Raw genomic sequence first — 20270 nt, forward strand, 5'->3', positions numbered from 1 at the left:
AATAATTTTCGTACGAAAAAATATATTTTAGGAAATAAAATGAAAGTTAACGTAGTACAAATATCAGAACGATCAGAAACACGTTTAATATACAGCCACTAATATTTTATGCAAAAAAATATATTTGATATGTAATTACAATCGTTAAAAAGTCTCTGTTAGTCGATAACATCTAAAAAATCGCAGCAAACTCAGGAATGTCCCTTTAAAACTTTGTTTTGTTTAAGGACACCACTACAGCACATTGATTTACTAGTACAACCGTGTCCGGTGTATCGACGTGTCCGGTGTATCGGCGTGTCCGGTGTATCGGCGCGTCCGGTGATTCGACGCACTTGGTATTTTGCTTAAGTATGCTTAGGAAGTTGTCATGTTGTCGGTGTTTTTAACGAATTAAAGTTCAATTCCTTTTTCAATGGTTAATCAAGTGTCAACATATTTATTGTTAAGGGTGCAATTAAAAACAAAAATTATCAATAATGATATCATAATTTCAAAAGAAATCATTCACCTGTTTTCGTATATAAAAACGCGAAGTGGGCTCATCCTTATTGATATTAAGAATATTAAAACCAGTCTAAAAACACCTTTCCCGCATTTTTTAAATTATTGTAAACAGTATAAATGTAATTATTTTTGTTCGGTTATTTTTATTTAAACTGAAAAGGAAAACGCAGACAAATGCAAAGAAAACGAAAATGTTACCCCTTAATTGACAGTCATTCTAGTTCACATCTGTCACATTGTTATAAAAAAATAAAAGCGAAATAAGATCCACGTGTGTGCACAATCTACCCGAGAAAAATAAAATCCATGTAGGCATCTTTAGCCATGCATGACAATGAACATGTATGCATCTGCAGTACTGTGCCACTCAAAAAAACGATTCCGAAACTGATCATGAGATGGGTCATGTGTGATCGTTCATTTTCATAGTAATATTTTTAACAAGACAAAACAAAAAAGTACTAAAATAATTCTGGTACAATAGTGTAGCGTTTATGGGCTAAAAGTGAGGTCATGGGCGGTTTATAAATAGCGGGGTCAACGATCCGCATCTACTGCGCCGAATCACCGGACATGCAAATCGTTTTGGATACAAGGGGGTGCCTATATTTATGCACCATTTTAAAATGTTTATTTACTACAGACATAAAACAATTTGTATTGTCTTTCAGATTATGCACTTCTTCATTGGTGAGAGACGCATTTTATTAAGTATTTCACAATGTTCACATAGAAAATGGTCCCTGAATGCTTAGGTGCGCCGATACACCGGACAACACTGTATTAACCTATTGAGCTATCTGATGTTTTACTTTTTAGACTTGAAAGAAAACATGTTACATTTTTCCACTGGCAGCAAGTGGTCTTTTAAATGCACTTTCCCACAGACAGAGCAGCACATACCACCTTTCATGTTATCATTTGGTTGGATCCACTGACACGATATGATTGATCCTATGACACAAGCACCACAACTGAGCACTTTACTGAGCTAGGTCCAGACTATATATGTACTAACTGAACCAGCTTCCACTAAATATGTTTTGCCAATTTCATTCTGAATTCACCCAATAAGAAAAGACAAACAGGATTTCAAAACAAAATGAAAAAAGTATTACCGGTCAGTTAGGAATAAAAAAAAATCACGTGTTTCCAGGATCCCAATCCTACCTTAAGTCAGGCCGATCATGTTTTTATTTATGTTGTTATATTTTTAGGTGTTGTTTTGTTGCCCCCCCCCCCCCCTCCACCCTTATAAAATCCTGCACTACACCAGTGCACATGACACAAGATTAGCAGACCAGTTACTAAAGGGATGGAGGTGTTAAGGTGTGCATCCAACACTTTTTGCAGTGTTTTGAGTAACATGGGTATAGTCTCAAAGCTGCCTTGTATGAATCAAGTATTCCTACACTGCCAGGCACAAAAGAGTACACACAGCTCACTTGATGTTTGGTGGCAACAGCTATTTCAATCAAATCCAGGAACAATACTACCAAAAGAAGAATATCAACCAACTGAATAAACTTTAAGAGATTGAATAGACAATTATCTCATTATAGCCTTTGTGAAAAAGTTGTGGATGCCTTTTTACCTTCTAGTTATAAAGTCAAAAGTTGTGTTTAACTACACCACTGGAGCACATTGATTTATTAATCGTTGGCTATTGTCTTGAATGTCAAACATTTGACATTTCTAACAAGTAGTCCTAGAGAAAACACTACATTTTCCTCATTAGTAGTAAGGTGTTTTTTTATATGAACTTCCCATAAACTTGACACCACATACCATGGTTGTGACGGGACATTCTCTTATCTTTTTCGCCTGTGGCGATGTTAATTGTTTTAGAGGGCCGTGTGCAGCTTGGTTACGTAATACCCCCGCGCGACGGTGGTAGAGCTGCGTCTTAATACACACCAAGACCAGTTGTGGAGGCCATGTGACCAGTAGTTACGTAATAACTCCGGTAGAGCAGTTTATGACCAGGGTATTACTGGCGAACTGGCGATAGTAAGTCTGGCCATCTAAGGAAATATACCGACTCTGGGAGTTGTGGAAATATCACGATAGGTGAGGTACCGCGTTGTGCCCCCAGGCGATATTCGCCGTCTCTGAGATTTTTGAATAAATAGATAGGATTTTAGATATATCGAGGAGAAACATTGGAAAGCTCCCGGGGAACGTAGTCCGTCAGGACTGGTAAATATATTTTTCTTCTCTGATGTATAACCTTGATGTGATTGATGTGACTTTAAATATTTTAATACTGTATTATACCAATATTATTTAGACAGTGTCTTCGGTAATCTGACGAAGTAAATTGTAGGCTTCACTGTCTAAAATATTAAAACTTAGCCAGTCATCCTAGAGGACCTAGGTAAACTGTAGGTTATTGTCTTTATTGTGATAGGTACCAGTATTAATTCTGTATTACAAGGTTACTGAATGAGTAGTTAAGGGTTAATTAAAAATTAACCAGTTAGGAACAGAGTTGTAATTCCTTTATTAATTAAGTTCCCCTGGCAGCGTTTCTCAATTATCACACGTGTGTGTGTGTTGTATCATGGTGAAGTGATTAGAATATTGTGTAAACTAGACACCTAGTGATTAACTAATTAAGTGATTAGCTCTGGGTTGTTATTATATTGTTGTTGTTAATTAATTAACTGCGGCAAATGTATTTGTCACCGTAAGGTTAATACAGATTCCAAAGTGTATTGTGTTTTCTAGTGAACTAAACGTGCTATATATATATATATATATATATATATATATATATATATTATATATATTATATAAGATCTTATCTCTGATTATACCTAGAGCAGAGCCACTCGGGTATTTGATTGCCCGATACAGAGAGATCTAATAGATATACAGTTAGGAGAGATATTTGGATAATCGTGTTTTATTCAGTTACTGGTATTATAGGATCCCCGTGACAATGGTCTATGATATACCAGTTGTAGGGTGATAGTTCACACTACTAGTAATGCCAGAGTAGTGAATGTGGAAATATATTTTTTATTGATTCCATTATAAAAGTTTTTACATATATACAGGAGTGTATAGTATAACAATGGATCAGGCTTTCTGCCAGAAAATAATTGTATGAATTAAAAACAAAGACAAGTGTCCCTACTTGGTGATTATGGGTTTAAAATGTTTTGACATTAGAGGAGTGCTGCACTTCATGCACCTCGACAAATATTAAACAGCAGTTCTCTTACTATTACAAATGTATCTATTTTAAAATGATTCAAATACATTTTACATTAATTTCCAATATTTTAGAGTATGTAATTATACCCTTTCTACCCTCTAGAAGAAACCCTGTCTAAGGTGTACAAAACCAACAATAGTCAACCAGCAAACCATAGTTTTGCAGTATGTATCTATTCCCAGCTGATTTAATTGTACAGTAATTACTTATAGACTTTACTTTGGTTACATAAACAACAAGTGAAATGGTGCTAAATATTGGAATGAATGAATGAATGAATGCTTAACGACACCCCAGTACGAAATATACATCGGCTATTGGGTGTCAAACTATGGTAATGCAAACAAATAAGGTGATGATCAACATCAATATAAAAATTCAAGATTTAAATAAAAACAGTGTAAAGAACTGTGCAAAAATACAAATATCACAGATAGATACTGACTTTTACTCAAAATTTCAATTTGTGCTGTATTGGCCAATCTCAAAGAGAATGCTACACCCCTGCACCACGGTGAGGTTACAGCACACGCAGAGGCTAAATATTGGAGTCTTTGTGATAAAACCTTACTTCATGTCTATTTTACTACCATTATTTAATGGCTTACAGTGGGGAAAACCCCCGTTAAATGAGCTAGTTTGCAGTCATTCCAAGTATAACAGCAATTGTTATGCGGTGTCCAGGTACAGTCTGTTTTGTTTTTGCTATATGAATGTTCACTTGTATCTTACAAACTTCAACTTCTGGCATATTGATATTTCTTACTTCTTTTTTGACTAAGGAATTCAATACAACTATCATGAACAAAAATCAAACTTTGTTTCACCATCTTAACAGAAATCACGGACTTTTCTTTTTCTATTTCTGTTCCTATTTTTAGTCTGCTTGTACTGTTCCAACTCCGACAGAAAATCACCAACGTGATTATGTCTGTCTGTCACTATGCACACAACGTGATTATGTCTGTGCATAGAACAGCATCTGGTTTCAGTAGTCAAGTTAGAGGTTCTGGATCTGAAATGCAAAATTAAACTGTAATTTAGCTTAATATATTCTACATTTATTTTTGAATCATGAAATAGGATATATATTTTTTTTTTTAAAGGCATATCAGTACATCTTACACTATAGTTACAAGTACTTCAGTACTTAGTGTGTAACACTGGGTATTTCTGACACTTAATTGGTCTAAATAAAAAAGAAACCTGCAACTGGCACATAGGAATATTGCAGCAAGGGATATTTATACAGACCTCTGAAAAATTAAAATGAGTGTACCGGGTAACCCAATAAATTTACGTTGGCATAACCCATTTTCTTTTTGCATACCCTGTTATATCTATTTGGATGATGTCATAAACTTAATGTGCAAACGGAAAATATGTTATGCAAAATTAAATTTTGCTTCAGGTGAGTGATCACAAACTAATTAATTAATTTTGCATTTTTCTGAGGCCTGTTTATATATGTAAAAAAATTGTTTTGTTTAATGACACCACTAGAGCATTTTGATGTATTAATTATCGGCTATTGGATGTCAAACATATGGTCATTTTGACATATAGTTTTAGAGAGGAAACCTGCTACATTTTTACATTAGCAGCAAGGTATCTTTTATATGCACCATCCCACAGACAGGATAGCACATACTGTTATATCCAATGTAGGCTTTAATTAACTGTAAAGTTGCATAACTGAAAGAAACAAACATTCAGACCAGAATACCACACTACCAAGATGGCGGTCTCACCGGTGCAAAGTTATTTGGAGCTACCGGTGCGAAGTTATTAATGTCCTATAATAAAAGGTATAAATGTTACGTCATTCTTCCCTCCTAGAAGAAAGTTCATTGAAGCACTTGTCACCAGCCATAACGACAATGTTTCTTTATCTCACGAGTGGAACATCGAATCACAGGCGTATTTCTGGTAGGGATTAGTTCATGATCAAACACATTGGTGTGTGGAACACTGGAATCACTCATTTTAGTAGCAAGTGGAGTAATGGATTCACTCACATCAGTAGCATGACTGACCTGACGATCATCAGTAATATTAACATCGGATATACTGTCCCTGGACTCACACTGAGCATTTAAGGTATTGTTTGGATAAGAAGCCACGTCTCCGAGACAGTTGATTCACGACCATCCACCATCGACTTGGTCAACCAGCGGATCATTCTTGCTTGATCGGACAAATTTACGAAGTAGGACTGGACCTGGGGTTGCCAGCCACGTTGGGATTGATGTACCAAAAAATGATCTTCGTTGGAAGCCAAAGAATCTCTCATGAGGTGTTGTATTTGTGGGTGTTGAGAGAAATGATCTGATTGAATGTAGCACATCTGGAAGCACACGTTCCCACTGTGAATCTTGCAGACTAGAGGATTTCAGTGCAAGACGAACAGCCTTCCAAATGATACATTGTACCTTTCAACCTGTCCATTCCCAATCGGATGATATGGAGTAGTTTTTCTTGTCGCTATCCCTCGTAGTGATAAGTAGTTCTTAATCTCCTCCGACAGAAAGGATGATCCACGATCAGAATGGATGTAGCTAGGCAATCCAAACAAAGTGAATAACTGGTTGAGGTATTTCGAGAATGGTAAGTTCTTTGATCTTACAAAGTGCAACATTCGAGTCACACCTGGATGGCACAGGACTTTATGAATATCATATAGGCTATATGTTGATACTGAAGAAAGAAATGCACGAGTAAAACTGTCTGGTGCCACATTGTTCTTTCTAGGTCTATACTTCACAGTGTAGCAAAATGAAGCTAGTTCAATTCGCCAGTCTTGTATCTTGTTATTCTTGATTTTTGAACGTTTCCTGTTGTCCAACATGAAGGCTACAGAGCGCTGATCCGTTATCAGTGTGAAATGGCGACCAGCCAGAAAATGGCGCCACTTGCGCACAGCTTCAATGATAGCTGTTGCCTCTTTCTCTACGGGTGGGTAATGTAGTTCACTACCCTGCAGTGTTCTTGACATGAATGCAACTGGCCGACCACCGTGGTTTAATGTCGCAGATATGGCGACTTCAGAAGCGTCACACTCAACCACAAATGGACGGCTTTCATCTATGGAGTGTAGGGCTGCTCCTGCTAGCTCTTTTTTTTAGTAGACCAAAAGCTTCAAGGGCAGTCTTACTTAATGGCTGTATTTTGTCAGAAAAGTTCGGTATCCATTTGGCGTAGTAAGCAAACATACCAACAACTATTCTAAGAGATTGCACATTTGTGGGAGGAGGAAATTCCTGGAGAGGCTTAAGTCTTTCTTCGTCTGGTTTGATGAGGCCATTACCAACATAATACTCAAGAATATTGATGAATGCCTTGTTTTTCACAGATTTGTTTTTGTTAAGAGTTAAATTCTTCGCTCTACAGCTTCAAGAAACTTTTCAAACATTTCCATCATGTTCCTGCTGATCACAGCCTGCAACTGTGATGTTATCTAGATATGGAAATGTGTCTCTGGGTACCTCCTCTTCAACCATCCTGTCCATGGCTCTCTGAAAAACGGCCACACCATTTGTAAGACCAAACGGAATCTGGCAGAATTGGTAGTCTTCCATTTGCCCCATGTAGCACACAAATTACAACACACAAATCAAAGCAAGAAATCAAATCGTGCACGTGCACCCTCGTTATAATGATCTAGTGTGTTCCCGGTGGAAAAGGAGCACAGGTCCTACGGACCCCGGTTCCTACGAACAGTACTTAGTCCTCTCGAACCCCCATTTCTTAGGAACCATAGTCCTACCCGGACTTTCATACCTAGGTCCGTGCTTATAAAACTTTTCCAGTCCAGACGCAATCTCAAATGACGTCACACGCATACAGTTTGTATGGCGTTGTCATGACATTAGTATCTCAGACTCTATTAGAGTCTCGAGTCTAGACTCTAAACGTTTTATAAGCATCAGGCCTGGTTTATTATTAAATTGTTTTTTTCCTATGACTTTTATTCCTTGCTGACTGTCCATTAGAAAATGCTGACATGTTGAAAAAAAAAAAAACCTTTTGTTTCACGCTTTAAGTAACAGCTGTGGTGGCTGTACTCATGACGGGTGCTGTCCGGTGCTGGTTTTGATTTAGTAGACTAGTCTTGGAGTGGCAGTCCTTTTTGTGGCGATGCAAGAAGGATGAAATCTCTAGTAAATGATCTCCTCGAGAGTGGCTGTCCTCTTATAGACGAGGCACTGGATTGAGATTCATGGAATCAACCACTATTTTGCCAATTGTCCATTAGATTATGCATTGTGCGAAGATACGGCCCTGATTTTGTGTTTCGGTTTTGTCGTTAGATTCAGTATGGTAGTTATAAATCGTATGCAAATAAAACTGCTGCATTTGCATTTACTGTGTACATGTAGGCAAAGTTATAGTGATAGTAAACTTAAAAAATATATAAACATATAAAAAAAATATATATATATATATATATATATATATACATACATACATACATACATACATACATACATACATACATACATATATATATATATATATATATATATATATATATATATATATATATATATATATATATATCCGTTTTAAAATGCCGTCCTTATTAACTTATTTAGAAAGGTATAAATATTAAATGACATTCCTGAGTTTGCTGCAATGTTTAAGATGTTATCGACTAACAGAGACTTTTTAACGATTGTAATATATATCAAATATATTTTTCTGCATAAAATATTAGTGGCTGTATATTAAACGTGTTTCTGATCGTTCTAATATTTGTACTAGGTTAAATTTCATTTTATTTCCTAAAAAAGATTTGTTCTTACGTACGCAATTATTTGAAGACAAAATTCAGTTCGGGCTTCTTACAAATATTACCCCTGCGCGTGCTGTAACCTCACCGTGGTGCAGGGGTGTAACATTTTGTCTGAGAATGGCCAATACAGCACAAAATTGAAATTTTGAGTAAAATTCAGTATCTATCTGTGATATTTGTGTTTTTGCACAGTTCTTTACACTGTTTTTGTTTAAATCTTGAATTTTTATATTGATGTTGATCATCACTTTATTTATCTGCATTACCATAGTTTGACACCCAATAGCTGATGTATTTTTTCGTGCTGGGGTGTCGTTAAACATTCATTCATTCTTACAAATATTAAGACGACCAGAAACAAATTGAATATACAGACACTGATATACTAAACAAGAAAATATATTTAATATGTAAATTTAATCGTAGAACTATTTTCTTAGTCGGAAACATCTTACAATGCAGCAAACTCGGGAATGTCCCTTTAACATGAATTATCCGTAGTTAAAAATGTGCTTAGGTGTCATTAAAACTGCTTTCTTAGATATGCAAGAGACATATTCCGCCTTTTTTAAACATGTATTTATGATAAATAACTACCAATTAGTCAATCCCATATATAATGTTTGGAACGAGAAATATCCCAATGGGCCCACTGACGGGGATCGACCCCAGACCGACCGCGCATCGAGCGAACACTTTACCACTGGGCTACGTCCCGCCCTTGCTAAAATGTTGGTTCATCTGGCCGTTAAATTCCTGTACTTGAATTTGAACTAGTGTCAATGTACTACCATTGTGCTTGAACGGTGTGCGGGGTCCTAATAAAAATATCATAACAATGTTTGTGCGGAACTAGAGTAGTCAGACATAAGTGTACAGACAGGGGACGGGGGGTGGTGGCAAATGCCCCCCCCCCCCCAGTGGTGGAGCAAAACCTCAAATTCGAACAAAAGTTCTAACCTGAGGCCTTTTTACCATGCATTTCCATCATTCTACCTTCAAAATTAGTTGTAATACATGTAGAAATGCATAGAGATTCGTTTGCAACCCTCTATAGCTGTTTGGTAGTAATGCTGAGATGAATAAATGTTATGTAGATTCGGGCATTTTCATTTAATTCGGGCAAAAGCCAGCATGCCCCCGCCCCCCCCTACAAAAATAAGATCTCGTACGCCTATGATCACAGACGCTACTCATTATCTCTGAAACGAGCCGCTTAACCCTTAATTGTTTTCTGATTTACTGTAAAGGTGAAGGTGGTAGTATTTATATTCATGATGTATATGTCGATATGTTACTATTGTCGTCTATGATATTGGATTGGGTGGTATACACCCTTGACTCTGAACTGGATGTAGTTCGATTGTCTGATTTCTGCGTGACATACGATATATATTTGCTAGTTACATTGCATTTACTATCGTTTCCTCTATGTCAAGTGTCTGTGCGAACATATTATATACAGCCTTAAACGTATGTTCTCTTTTAATGGATGTAGGACAAAATGTCAACTGTCTAAATGTCAATGGTCAAAATGTCAGTGGAAAAAATGTCAACAGTCAAAATGTAAACTATTAAAGTGGTACCCAGGTCAATATGTCAACTTTCAGATTATACATAATTTAAAAAACCCAAAATAAAAACAAACAACAACTTACTATTGTATAACCTTTCATTTGACCAATCAAAACACACTTGACAGCACTAACCGTATATACGATTTTCTTAACAACAGAACAAGGGTGATGGAATTTTGTTTTTAAATACTAGTAACTCGATTATTTTATACAACCAACAGTGAAGCATGCTCTAACTATTCCACATTTTGTAATAAGCAAGGAACTCTATTTTTGTAACCCTAATACATACATCTCTCTCTCTCTTCCTCACACACACACACACACACACACACACACACACACACACACACACACACACGCACACACACACACACGTTGACATTTTGACCGATATACTACAGCATGGTCTTTTGGAATGTTCTATGTTATATGAAATAAATAATACACGGGCGGCATACTCGTCAAATGTAAGATACTGAGTAACCAGGTAGGTTTAACTGGTATGAAATTTTTCGTGATCGTTCACCACCAAGATTGCAGATGTCCATGAAGTAAATAATCACATCTGGTGTCACTGTTATTCGTCGATGACCCAATCGTTCAACGCCACCATGTGATCACGAGAATGCAGACACTACACTTTTAATTGTGCCTTCCATAGAAATGAATAATATACTACAGGTAGTCGCAGCATAGATTAACTTGATTGCGAATTGTAATATATTGAAGAATATATCTTGCAAACATGCTTAACCAATTCACTGCAGATAGTCCTCCCCCATCCGTCTGGAGTGCGTGCATTTTGTTCATGCTGTTGAATGGTAAACCACACCACAACTTGGTTGGCAACACGATTTGAGTACTGCAGCAGGGCATCCTGGGTGGGTGAAATGGTGTCCATTGCCTTCTTCTTCTTCGTCTTCTTCTGGCAGTAAAACATCTTCGCCAACATGTTCCGGGTCACTAGTCTTAGCATACAAGATAATTATGAAACGTTCCAATAGCGGAAGTGTAGAGCATCTGCGTCTTAAGAAGAATAACTGCGGCACTAGATGCAATGGTTATATACTTGTCTTCGGGGCAGTCTACGATAGCAATTGGTATGCAAAACGTTCCTCATTATTTGTTGGATCACAAAAAAAGTCCGTTTCCAGGAATGTTGTTGTTGCCAGATAACGGATATTTGATGAGTATGCCGATGTTGTCGCTGTTTCATACAATATAGAACGTTCCAAAAGACATATATCACGTGTAACATCACATTTTAAGAAACAGTGAGGAAAGGGCATTCGAGGAAGCAGGCATCATGGTAGAGGATATGACGTCATGGATAAAGAAAAATCCATGGCATTGCCTCTCTTCCACAACTTCACAAGAAGTGACACTGCCTCTGCTTTCACTGGAAAAGGTAAAATGATAGCTTAGTACCGCTACCCAGATGTGACTTCTGCCTTTACCTACATGGCACTCAACCCTTACCACCAAAGTAATTGGAAATGCTATACACGTATAAAACATTCCACATTTATCTTGTTATAATAAGACCAGCGACGTGGAAATGTTGACGAAGCAAGGAAATTGTTGTACCACCAGCATAGGATGACAATGGAAACAATTACACCCACCTACTATGCCCTGCTGCTAGTGATTGGAAATCCATAATCGATTATCAGTTATACTCGGTTGTCACCAACCAATCAACTTTAGATTAAACAATCGATTAGAATTATATGAACATAATAAGTTTGAATTATAAGGACAATGCACCTGTCGTCATGTTCAACACTGCAATACACCCTACAATTTGCCGATCTACATTTAATAACTTTGTTGTATGCAGACGTGCAAACAAACCCCAACCCCAACATATGCACATTAATTACATCATCTAGACTAAAGGTATAATTAGTTAACATTTTCCCAAACAATCTATTATATACTTTTATAATCAATCAAAACACCGGCAGAACCAAACCGATCAATGTTAGATTATAATCAATTATTGGAACATCACTGCATAGAAACTGCATTACTCAAAACACGTTACCTATCAAGCTGACACTATGCTCCACCAATGAAACAAAATGCACCCACTCCAAAGAGATGGGAAGTATATTTGATAAAGACGGCTAGTTTTTCGTTCTTAAGTGACCTTTGATGACCTACTGATTACACCAATTTGTATATACCATACATCAGATTGTAGAGAGGTTTAATATAAACATTTTGAGTGCTAATTTGTATAGCTATGTTCATTGGTCGCACATTTTGTTATCCCTACCTCACATATTGTACAAGCATTTGTTGTCGCCTCACTTTGTTTATAGTGTGATATCCACCAAAAAGCTACTCCTTATAAAAATCTATCATACTAATTTATTAACTAGTAAAAGCTAGTAAAAAACCCCACCATAAGACTTTGCTCGCCCAGGTAAGAGCAATTCACTGCTAGTCCAACCTTACTAGCAAAACAGTTTTACAACACCATAAAAACATGTCTTGTTTTTTGTAATATTTTGTTTTTTGTTATATATTTTAGTTCCTTTTTTCTTTTCATTTTTAAACTAATTATATAAACATTTGATGTCTTGTATTGATTATTTCATCTCACTAATACTCGCCCACTATATGTCCATACCTTTAATATTGTGCTTAAAACAGAGAGAGAGAGAGAGAGAGAGAGAGAGAGAGAGAGAGAGAGAGAGAGAGAGAGAGAGAGAGAGAGAGAGAGAGAGCATAACAAACGCGTGACTGCTTAATGCAGAGCACCAACCGGAAGTCAGCAGCCAATATGGCGGTACAATTCAAATTTCAACTGCTATGGCATATGCTAACCTATCGGTCGACGTTATTGAATTTTGAACATTAAAAAATTATGAAATAGTAGTAAATAAAATTATTTCGATGTACTTTAGTACGAGGTAAAATCTATACATTTCTCACAATAAATTAATAAATAGGGCCTTCTTTTGGAGTTTATGCAGCTTTGAGACTGCTCCTTTAAACAAACATTCCTTTCTTTTTTTCTCCACGTCGCAGTATGTAGGCATTTTCTTCATGTCTTTGTGCACGTAGTTTGTAAGCAAGGCAGTACCAGTTGCTCTGACTGACGTAACTTCCGCGTAATATAAATAACCCACTTCATACGAAGTGTTATTCATGAAGCCGAATCCTTTAATATTGTCACAACCCACTGTGTCTTTTATATTTTGTTAACCAGGTGTATCATACCAGTATCACAAATGTCGATTAACTTAATCATATTCTACCATGGCAAAGTTTTCACACGGTAACTGTTACCCAATGAACATGCATGTATATATATATATACTACTCAAAAGAATTTAAGGGTCAAACATTTATAACCAAATACGTTTCAGAGTGTATTAGATTGATGATGTAAACTACACCAAAAATTCACATGACATGCTGTCAAAGTTGAAGGTTGTCAAACATGGATTTTACACATTAGAACATTCGTTTAATAGTGTGTGAATCCACCCCTGGCGCGAATACACTCGACACATCGTTGCCTCATGCTGTTGATCAGACGTCTGAAGAACTCTTGGGGAATGGCCTGCCACTCTGCCATAAAAAGTTGACCCAGATCATGAAGGTTGGCCGGAGGGGCATGGTTATCCCGAACTCTCCTGCCTAATTCGTCCCAGGCGTTCTCTATTGGGGCCAAGTCAGGCGAATATGCTGGCCAATCCACCCTGGCGATACCTTGTTGTCTGAGAAAGTCCGTTACCACCTTGGCGCGGTGGGGTCTGGCATTGTCATCCTGCAAAACTGCCCCGCCGCCAATCTGCTGAAGGCCTGGAAGAACCAACGGCCGGATAATCTCATTCAGATAGCGGATTCCATTCGGATTCCATTCAGATTGCCATCCACCACATAGAGGGGGGATCCTGTGGTGGAAAGAGATGCCGCCCCACACCATGACGCTGCCACCACCGAACCGGTGACGTTGTCTAAAGTTAACGTCAGCGAAGCGCTCCCCAGGACGTCTGTAGACACGAACCCGACCGTCGTTGAACTGGAGACTAAACCTGGACTCATCAGCGAACATCACTCGACCCCACTGAACACGTTGCCACCGCAGATGAAACGTGCACCAGTGACGTCTGGCCGTTCTGTGACGTGGTAGGAGTGGTGGTCGAACAGCCTGTCGACGGCAGCGTAGATTATTGGCTCTCAGACGATTGCGTATGGTTTGACCAGACACTCGAGTTCCAGTCGCAGTCCGCAGATTGTGACGTAATCGGCGTGCAGTGGTTGTGCGTTGACGTAGAGCCATATTGGTGATGTAGCGGTCCTCTCTATTTGTAGTGCTTCGGGGTCTTCCAGAACGTGGACGATTTCGAACAGAATTCGTTGCTTGGTACCGTTGCCACAGTCGGCCAACGACACTCTGACTGACACCAAGTCTCAGAGCAACATTTCTTTGCGTATTGCCATCCTGAAGCCAAGCAATAGCCCTTCCTCGATCTTCGATAGTCAGTTGAAGTCGTACCATTGTCAAATTTGGAGTGTGCACCCTACAGAACGCAAGCTCCAATTATACGGAAATTCAGCATTGGGAACATGGAATACACGTGCAAAGCGTGCAAATGAAGCGCTTTGTGAAAAAGCAAGTTATGGGCACTTAGCAGACCTTTCGCTTTCGCCCTAATTTACGTGCAAATGTAAGCATGTTTTCGCCATTAGAACTAGTCGACAGTGTCAATGACAGTGGATTTTAATTCATTTATGGGTTGCTTAGACCCACTTTCGTCAAAATGGAACAATACCATGCGTGACATTATGGTCTAGCTAATATAATTGACATTCAGAAAATAATGTCGAAAATATCGTCTGACCCTTAAATTCTATATATATATATATGTATATATATTTACTGTAGACGAATCCAGGAAGTATTCGTCAAAAACCGCATCCCAATAAAATAAAGATAAAAAAGAGGTGCAATTAATTAATTAATTTATTATTATTATTATTATTATTATTATTATTATTTTTTTTTTTTTGGGGGGGGGGGGTCCTTTGCCCATATAGCCATCTTTAAACTGACCAGGATGTGGCTAGTACGCTTGCTTGGGGTCGATGGATATCTGGATCACCCCACGTTTAAATGGAGAGACTTAGGGCTGTTCTGCAATTGATGGGGGTGGGGTGGTGTCACAGACAATTTTGTTCAATACTCACGATCCACAAAACAATTAAGTTTTCTTTTGTTTAACGACACCACCAGAGCACATTCATTTATTAATCACCGACTAATAGATGTCATACATTTGGTCGTTGTGACAAAAAGATGAAACCTGCAACATTATGACTGCATTATCTACGATTGCGCCAGAAGGAAGGACGGAAGGAACAAAAATATACGTTACGGGCTTCTGTTTTTGGGGGGGGGGGGGGGGGGGGGGGGGGGGGGGGGGGGGAGGAGGGCAGGCTGGTTATTGTCAGAATTAAAAAAAAAATCCCAAATCTGGATAACTACATTTGTTCATATTAGCATTACTACCAAACAGCTATATAGGGTTGCAAACGAATCAGTACCCATTTACACATATTTTAACGAAGGGTAGAATGATAGAAATGCATGGTCTCAGCTTAGCTCATTTTGCCCAAATATCTGTATACTTTTTGTCCGAGTTTGAAATTTTTCTCCAGAACTAGGGGCAGTCCCCCCCCCCCCCCTCACCTCCGCCCGCTGTCTTGTACGCTTGTGGGAACAAACACTATTAGCGTGCCCATATCCACAAAATATTCAGGCAGGAGGTATAGGGGAATGTCTGAGTAACTATCCATTCCTGAAATATAAGTTTCCAGTGGTTTCGCAGTGCAGGTTTATTTTAATTGTAATTTATTTAACTGAACCAGAATTCTTATTTGCACCTGTCCGTGTGGACAGAGCATTACATTAGACCCATCAGGTACTAGTATACAGTTATAATTGTGGTACTTCCCGCCGCCCCTCATCTTGTGATCGGTCCAGGAACGTCCTGAATGTCGGGGGTGGGGTGGGGTGGGGGTGAGGTTGTTTCGCATTCAGACCTATGCACCACGACTGGTATAGTAAATGCTGTGGTATATGATACCCTGTCTCTGTGTGTGTGTGGGGGGGGGAGGGGGGATGTAGCTGCTAATCAATAATATTAGCCTATGTCGCAATAGTCTATGGGCCAACATATCGAAATCATTCCCCCCCCCCCCCCCCCCCCACTTAGGGATTTTCAGTCACCATGTTTTTCAGTTAGCCAGGACCCTCAGCTATCATAATCTGCTTGTTTGTCATAAAATGTATGGTGGGGGTGGGCGCCAGGGCTGTTGCCATGGCAACACAGTGATGAAACATTGGAATTTCAGAAAATGACATATCTATGTAACCAAGCTACCTAAAAACACAAAATAAGTGTCTATATATATATATATATATATATATATATATAGTTTTGAAGCTGTCTAGTTGATTCCAATCACGACCTAGGTAATTTAAGGTCAAGGTCATTACACACGATCAAGGTCAATCTAAATATATAAATGTTTTGCTATGTGTTTAAATATTCAATGTTCCAGAATTACCAGTTAAACATCATCGTTGTCGTCGTCGTCGTCATCAAACATATCCTCTTACATCATCATCATCCTCAAACATATCACACATGATCAAGAGCAAACTAATTTTATGACTTCCTTTAGAAAAAGTGAATGTTTACTACATGTGTTAAAAATTCAGTGTTCCTGGAATGTCAATCAAATCTTAACGCCATCTCCATCGTCTTCGTCGTAGTCGTCATCGTCCTCATCAAATATGTCCTCTTGAATGTTGTAGTAGTCATTTCGACTATCCTTTTCGTCATCAACCTGTTCAAGTACCAAATCCACCAGATCATGTGGAAGTATTTCATCTTCTGTCCATTGGTACGCCAATTTGTCTCCTTTTAGTACCCATCCGTTCAGAAAACTTGTCTGCTGTCAAGCAAAACCCCAAATGGAAGGAATGGATCCAGAAGTATGATGCGAACAAGGTGAAGTTGCGTGCTGGTGAAAAGGGTAAAACACCACAGTTCTGGATAGGTTACACGGATAAGGCATGGCTCCTGATACGTTTCCTGCGGGCTACAGAGGCTAATGATATCACCCTGCACATGGCCTGTCTACATGAAATGTGTCCTCTCTTTTTTAGTCAAGAGAAGCCAAACTATGCAAGGTATAACTCACTGTACTTGAACGTACTTCTAAACCTTTCACACACACACACACACACACACACACACACACACACACACACACACACACACACACACATCCTGGTGCTATGGAGCTTCTTGAGAAAAATGGAATGAGTGTGAATCGGTCCGAGGTTCCTAACTCTCGCAATGCTGTTGACATAACAATAAAGCAAACTTACAACCGCCATGCCAGTGGGCATGGTCCTGGAATCATTGGCTTCAGTCGTAACTTGGCAGCATATCACAGGTGGAGCAGCACTCGGCATGCAAGATCTGGATATCTACAGGAAACTCTTGATTCTGCTGGCATCGGGGATGATGAAATGAGCAACTACAAAGATGTCAATCCATCAGAGATTGTAAAAGGGGAGGTTGCCGTGCACAAGATGATCATTGCCTTCACTGACTGTGATTCTATCAGTTCATTTGTGCGTAAAGGCAAGGTGGGACCCCAGCGTGTGCTGCGAAAAACCTCACAATATATTCCTGTCTTCACAACTTTAGGTACAACCCCGACTCTTACTCCAGAACAGTTTGATGATTTGGAGGCATTCACTTGTCTTTTGTATGGGGCAAGATCAGGCGTTAAGGACATAAACAAGCTCCCATATACTATGTTCAAGACACGGTACACACCAAAGGACCACCTACTATCCAGCAAGAGTGGCATCGACCTAAGTTTGCTTCCACCCTGCAGATCCTCGTTGAGGATGCATGTTGTACATGCTAACTATCAGGCTCTCATTTGGAACCAAGCTGATATGGCATGTCCAGTCGTGCCAAAGCCAAAAAATGGTCACGGATGGGTACTAAAAGGAGAAAAATTGGCGTACCAATGGACATAAGATGAAATACTTCCACATGATCCGGTGGATTTGGTACTGGAACAGGTTGATGACGAAAAGGAAAGTGGAAATGACTACTACAACATTCAAGAGGACATATTTGATGATGACGACTATGACGAAGACGATGGTGATGGCGTTAAGATTTGACTGACATTCCAGGAACACTGAATACTAGACACATGTAGTAAACATTCACTTTTTCCAAAGGAAATAAAATTAGTTTGCCCTTGATCATGTGTGTTATGTTTGATGATGATGATGATGTAAGAGGATATGTTTGATGACGACGACAACAACGACAATGTTTAACCGGTAATTCAGGAACATTGAATATTTAAACACATAGCAAAACATTCATGTTTGCCACAAAGTCATATATTTAGATTGACCTTCATCTTGTGTAATGACCTTGACCGTAAATTACCTAGGTCGTGATTGCAATCAACTAGACAGCTTCAAAAATATATATATATATATATATATAGACACTTATTTTGTGATTTTAGGTTGTTTGGTTACACAGATATTGAGGGGTTAGTGCCAGAACCACTTATCTTCTTTCCACTTCAATCTAAGAAAACTGCACTAAAAAATTTGAAATGCAATTTTTGCTAAATATTTTGCTTTTAGATGCTAGCAGTTATTTGTTTTAGTATAAACCTTAAAAGTTTTGTCTGCTAATAATAATAAATCATGATATAATTTGATGAAGAACTATTTAATTTATTCTAACTTGAACACAAACAGCTCCAACCAGCATGCCAGAGCAAGCTATTTTATAAACAGTTTTTTCTTACAGTCCAGCATATGTGACAAATGTGAAATCTAAGTCAAGAATAATGTTATCTTGCAGTGAGTCCACGTGGCATACAGTAAACGTTTAATTTCGCAGCAGCTCCGAGACACCTAACTGGGTCTGTGTTGTTAATACTTTGAAAATGTACTGGCGGCAGGAAGTAATTGTAAACAATAACAAATTATCTTTGAATGGCAGACACTGGAAATGGTCATAGGTGTTTCCAGCTGTGTGCACAGTAACCTTATCCTACACTGAGATGGTGAATTGGGCTCCCTGGTATTGTAGCTGGTTGCTAGAAGCTCTTAACAACTTTAGAAAAACAATTTGTCAAACAAAGCAAAGCCTTAAAACCAGTTATAACAGATACATTTGTTATACTAATTATTACATGAAATGTAAGCTATCATACAAGTTATAACAGATATATTTATTACACTAATTAAATACGAAATGTAAGCTATCAGAGTAAACTGCTCCATCTGTAGTGTTGAGCTACTGACTGAATTAATAATCAACCGTTAAAATAAGTTAATACGTTTAATGATTTTTAATACACAGTAATTTAACAAAACAAAATGAATACAGGGCCAGTAACTATATTCGGCATTTTTCCTTAATGCAGGCGTCACACTGTCCCGAAATTGACACCAGATGGCCATACGAATATGGAATTTTGAATTTCGCGCGAAGATGGCCCCGAACTTGGTCAACAGCCAATTAACACACGAAGGCAACACAAAGATGTGAATTTCACTCATTCTAAAGTGTCTACGTTTTGACATGTTCTAAAACAAATGTTCTTCAACTTAATGATTTAAACAGCAATTTAGAGAGAATAAAATGACAGATATATTTACAATCAACATCACAAAAATCTCATCGTGTGTAAGATGTTTGCATGTAACATAGGTGAGACGTATCCGGGTAGCCAGGGATTGGGCACAAGAGGACCTTGCCTTCTAAAATATACCTCTTTTTTCACGATAATTTTATAATGCATGTCACTCCATAACATGTGTAAAAGCAGTGCCCTCTATCTCCACTCCACCCCCAATAAACAATCCTGGCTACCCTAATATATATATATATATATATATATATATATATATATATATATATATATATATGTATGTATGATGGGAAAGAAATATTTAATGGCACGTCAGCACATGATATTTTTAATGCCTTCTAGCCTATACTTGAACAGACAAAAACGATTCATAATAAAACTCGCCATTTTATTGACACTGGTACTCAAACATGTGTTATTCTTAGAA

This window comes from Gigantopelta aegis, chromosome 8 (assembly GCF_016097555.1).
Source record: "Gigantopelta aegis isolate Gae_Host chromosome 8, Gae_host_genome, whole genome shotgun sequence".
NCBI classification, from domain to species: Eukaryota; Metazoa; Mollusca; class Gastropoda; order Neomphalida; family Peltospiridae; genus Gigantopelta; species Gigantopelta aegis.